Here is a 5,763-nt window from a genome sequence, read left to right as displayed (position 1 = left end):
GAAGAAGAAGAAGAAGAAGAAGAAGAAGAACAACAACAACAACAACAACAACAACAAAAGGAAGAAGAAGAAGAAGAAGAAGAAGAAGAAGAAGAAGAAGAAGAAGAAGAAGAAGAAGAAGACGTAGGGTAGGAAGAAGGAACAGAAGGGGAAAAGTAAAAGCGGAAGAGAAAGGAGAATAAACACATGATGGAGAAAGAGAAGAATAATAGGGAGAAGAAAGGAGGAAAACGCAGGTTGAAGGATGAGAGAAAAGAGGGAGAAGTGGTAGGAACATGGATAATGTAATAGAATTAGAAAAGAAATCCTAGAAATGGATGCTTTTGGATGAAGGCGTTAAATAGCTTGGATATCGGCTGTATTAATATGGTTGGTGTGGAACCCAATCATGAACACATCGAGCACTTGAATGCAAGAACCAGATATTAATTCATATCATTCTATCGCTTGTTGTTGTTGTTGTTCTTCTTCTTCTTCTTCTTCTTGTCTTATTTTCGTCTTTCCTCCTCCTCCTCCTCCTCCTCCTCCTTCTTCTTCTTCTTCTTCTTCTTCTTCTTCTTCTTCTTCTTCTTCTTCTTCTTCTTTCTATATCAGCCCCCATTCAACACTTTCTTCCACTCTTGCCAATACAGCCATTTATTATAATAGGCTTGGAATCTTTGCTGTCTCTCCTCCCATATTTCATTCATTCATTCTTATTTTCCATTTTAGAAATGGATTATCGATGAAGGTGCTCTTGTAGACAACTGAGTTATGATATTCAATGATTCTCCGTGTGTGTGATTGAAGGTGTATGTGTGTATGCATACATGTGTGTGTTTGTGTGTGTTTCAGTGCAATGCAAATGTGTGGTCGATTAAAATCACAACTAATCAATAACAGATATCTCTAAGGGTGTTAGAGGTAGTCTTCAAATTCGTTCTGGCAAATCCTACATCTTTTCTAGTACCAAGCTTCCTGGGATCCGGTCTTTCCCGTTGATACCATCAAACGCATAGATATGTTGGTTTTTTCACTATACGTAACTTCTGGGCTTCCATACAATCTTGCACAGAACCGAATCATAGTAAAACAACGCCAGAATTATTTCAAATACTCTAAGAATGTTCAATGATGAGGTTTTACAATATAAAAGTGGGCGCAAGATAAGGCAGTGAGGTGGCATAATCATTAGCGCGCCGGGCAGCATGCTTAGCCGCATTTCGTACGTGTCTACGTTTTTTGAGTTCAAATACCATCGAGGCCAACTTCGCCTTCCATCTTTTCTCGGTTGAAAAAATAGGTACCAGGTGAGATAGAACCACCAATATTTACACAGTATAAAGCAATGTAGTACACGCACGAATATATGAACGGACACACTGATTAAAAACGAAATATCTGTATAAATGATAAGCGATAAACGTCTGTTTGTGTGGATCAGAGAAATTCGTATTCCTGATAACGCTCAGGTTATTTCTTTCCTATGTTGCTTATTGCTGGAGATAGTATAATTGTGGGAAAATGAGTGTTATGTTTTCTGAATGGTTGAAAATATACTTTTATGTCTTCTCGGTGTTAGCACTCGATTTTCTGCCGTTTAAATTGCCATGACCTCGCAGGTTATTGACTTCAATTCATAGAATATTAGTTTTTAACCGGAGAGAGATCATCACAACCATTTCGTGTTTGCATGATCGTCTCGGAAAGATCGCTTACATCTCCCGTAAGCCATTTTCGTTTAAAAACAGAATTATACAATGAATATCACAATTTTGGCTGTGTAATTGTTTAAAATATCAACATTTCTGGCTGGAATGCTTTTCACAATATAACACGTCGATCGACGTGCATAGTGGACCAGCGTCAGCAAGAGAAACAGCAATGCCATCCGCGTCAGTATCAACAACAACATTAACTAAGCAAAGAAATTAGAGTTAAAATTACAGATGCATTTAAGACGACAAACTGGCAGAATTAGCGGCGTTTCGATCGACATTAGGTTCTGAGTTGAAATTACACCGAGGTCAACTTTGCTTTCATCCTTTCAGTGTTGATAAAATAATGACTAGTTGAGCAATGGGAGCGATGTGATCTTCTTGCTCCCTACCCTGCATTTACTGGCCTTGTGCCAAAATTTGACAGCAGAATTACAGGTGCTCTTTACCCTCAAAACAATGCTAATTCTCAGCAATCTTGTAGCAAAGTTATAAGATTTCTGTCAATTACTAATTCCTAAGATAAAAGATACTATTTCATTGGGATAAGAAGGTTTATATAATACTTTTAAAATCAGTTTCTTGTTTACTTTAAATCTGTTCCGCAAGAATGCCAACAGTAGTGTCACAGGAGGTAAAGTTGAGGGGGAACATAAAGAACGTCTGTGATATAATTTGATACGAATAAAATGTCGGCCAAATTAGATCCAGCTTATAATTATAGAAAGGAATAACTAAAGACAATGAATAGATCCACAATGCAAAACGAATTTAGGCCAGAGCAGTAACAAAAGGACAAATAATGGCAATAACAACAACAATATATCGCACAGGACGATACTGGTAGATTGAGAACATTAGATTGTTTAAATATTGATAGGAAACCGGAAACTACTATTCGCAACACATGTCAGTAGGGCTTACAATTCTTCAAACAGGAACACATATATGGGTTTGCATTACATTGCATTGAGATTCTAGCTTAGATGTGACATAGTTTAACGCTTCTTATTTATTTCTTTAACCTATTTCAATTTGCCTGCATTCAGTCCTATGAATATTTTCAAAGCGAAACCATAAGAAAATCACTTTACCGGTATCTTATTAAGGAAGACAAAATTGGTTAAGAATTGACACAGATTTTTTTATGCGAGCTAATTACACGTACAGGGAATCATCAAAACGCTATACAGTATATCTGAAGACTAATTACAAATGTGAGGCTATGTCTGTGAAAAAAAATAAAAACACCATCGTTTATTATATTAATGCCGAGACTGATATTTTAATTGTTTTCGCTGTTGATATCGAGTGAATTACGCGTATCTCATGTCTGCAGTGTGTAAGAATTTGCCAAAGAAAATATAAAAGAGAAAGGAGTTTTGCTGTTCATTAGTGATCGACAGGTTAATTAGTGCACAAAGAAATCAATATTTGATTTAATGCTTAGTCACATAGAGCAGCTCATTTCTTACTTTTATATACACGCACTTCATAATTTATTAAATGTAGCAACATTAAGCCATTCAAAGTGATTTTGCAGACACGAAGAAATGCTTTATATTACTCGATTTAAACCTCGAATTCATATAGGGATATAGAAGAATACAGACAAACTTAGTGAGTCTTTTATAATTTGATATTCTTCTTAAGAGTTAATAATGACCAGCTTATCACTTACAATGAAAACTGCTTTTCATTGAAAAGAGGGTCAAAGGTAATAGAGAAAGTATAGTCAAGAGACTTATTCTAAATATACTACTGGTACATGTTTCTATTCTTCCAAGATGGAGGGGTAGTCTTTTAAAATCTGAAGACTTAGCATATTCAATTTAATTCTGCAAATTGAACGCAGAATACTAACGAGTGAAATGAAATATTCTGAGATATATAGCAACAACCTTCTATCTCTCCTCTCTACACAGTAAACACGTTTTTAAAATTGAAACGTTACATATGGAATTGATCTAGTAATTCGTTGATGAACATAAATCACAAAACATCAAATTGTTCTTTTGCAATTTACTCTCCAGATAAGATATGATTAAATGGAACAAAAACTAAAGCGTTCATACCATGACCTTCTAATTCAATTTTGCGATAGTGTATCCAGAACTGCATTACCCAGAGATTTGAGAAAAGTTTGGTTGGTATTTCTAGCAAGTCTACAGTTGGTACGTTAAGGCCTTCTCCTTCTAAAGGGAAAATTCAAAGCCTCACATGATTTTGGTTATTCCTAAAATCTATTAACATTTATATATGGAAAGTAAAACGAAATGAAGCGTTTAAGAAAAGATTTCAAAGGATGTTTCTATGTCTTTTAGAGAATCTGCGTATTTCCACCGTTCACATTCCGATATAATATTACTATGCTATGCAGAATTGAATGCAACACAAAATTTTTAAGTCGCCTTATTATCTCACTGATTAAAAAACAGAACACAACACCTGAACGCATTACATTATTTAAAGAACTAATTTTTATGATTCCCTTGTCAGCTTTATGTCTGTTTTAACAAGATTAGTTGCCATCAAGTGAGTAAATAAGTAAAACAACTATAAACCTCATTTTGTGAAGATCTTTAAACTGATAATATATATTAATACGCCACATAGAAGTTTCTTGGGGAAATGAAATGAAAAAAAATAAAGAATAAGGAAACGCTTTATTAACATTGATCGCCTTTCCTCTGACGCCTGTTTCTCAACTACTCACCCCTTCTTCTTCTTCTTCTTCTTCTTCTTCTTCTTCTTCTTCTTCTTCTTCCTTTCTTCTTCTTCTTTTCTTCCTCTTCCACTTCTTCTTCCTCTTCCTCTTCTTCTTCTTCGTCTTCTTCTTCGTCTTCTACTACTACTACTACTACTACTACTACTACTACTACTACTACTACTACTACTACTTCGTCTACTACTACTACTACTACTACTACTACTACTACTACTACTACTACTACTTCTTCTTCTTCTTCTTCTTCTTCTTCTTCTACTACTACTACTACTACTACTACTACCACTACTACTACTACTACTACTACTCTTTTTTAGCATCCTAGAATGGGTTAGATAGGCAAATGAAACAGCTAAAATCTTTATCAGAATCGTTTCACAGTTTTTTCTCCTATTCTATTGCATTTTACTTTGTAGATCTAATTCCACGCTCTAAACCATGTCCTGTATTAAGAATTAAAAGCTCTCAAAGAGTGGAAAACACTTACCGAGAGAACACGACAGCCAATAAAATATGACAAAGGTAGGTATACCGCCATTTTACATGCCTATGAAAATGCAGTAAGATGATGTTTGAATCGAAATTACATCTCATACTGTGTAAATATAACCACTCTTTGCCATGTCTATTCTTTAAACAGTAGCATGGATGGTGAATGCTAAAACCGAATGGACACTTAAGGAATCTGAAATGAAATTGACTTCCCGATGGTTACTGTTCAAAATTCAGGTCGGGAGCTCTTGAATCAGAGATTAAATCTCAAAGACAGCGATCGACCTGCTAGAAAAGCAAGCATGTTTTTATATCATCTAGAGAAAATAATGTACTCCAATATACATTATGTCTCAAAAAAATTTTGGACGTTTACATCGTGAAGATATATGAAATTTTCTCTGTTCAATCAGTGCTAATCTTTTGCTAAATAAGAACAACAGCAACAACAACACCCACTCTACTCTAGATATCTGGAGCTCATCAATGAATAATAACAGTTAAAGAACGTAAAAAGAAATTGGAAAACAACTAAAAGAAAACATATTTTGCTAATATAGAGTTAATAGTCTTTAGTTAAACTTCTCTTTACAAAGAAAATGTAATTTATTGCACAATTTATCTTTTCTATACTGTATTTTCTTTTTTAATATTTTTTTCTTTTTCACGTTTCTTAATGCAAATCTTTCTGTTTATTTTCGATCTTACATTCATAAAAAAAAATATATAAATGTATAAAAAAAATACACGATTGTTAATATTTTTGCTGGTTTTCTATTGGTTGCAGATTTAAACTGATTTCTGGCAGTAAGTTCTTAGACTGTGTTTGCTAGAAATCAAATTTTG

This window comes from Octopus bimaculoides, chromosome 10, assembly GCF_001194135.2.
Source record: "Octopus bimaculoides isolate UCB-OBI-ISO-001 chromosome 10, ASM119413v2, whole genome shotgun sequence".
NCBI classification, from domain to species: Eukaryota; Metazoa; Mollusca; class Cephalopoda; order Octopoda; family Octopodidae; genus Octopus; species Octopus bimaculoides.
This window is presented reverse-complemented; position numbering follows the sequence as displayed.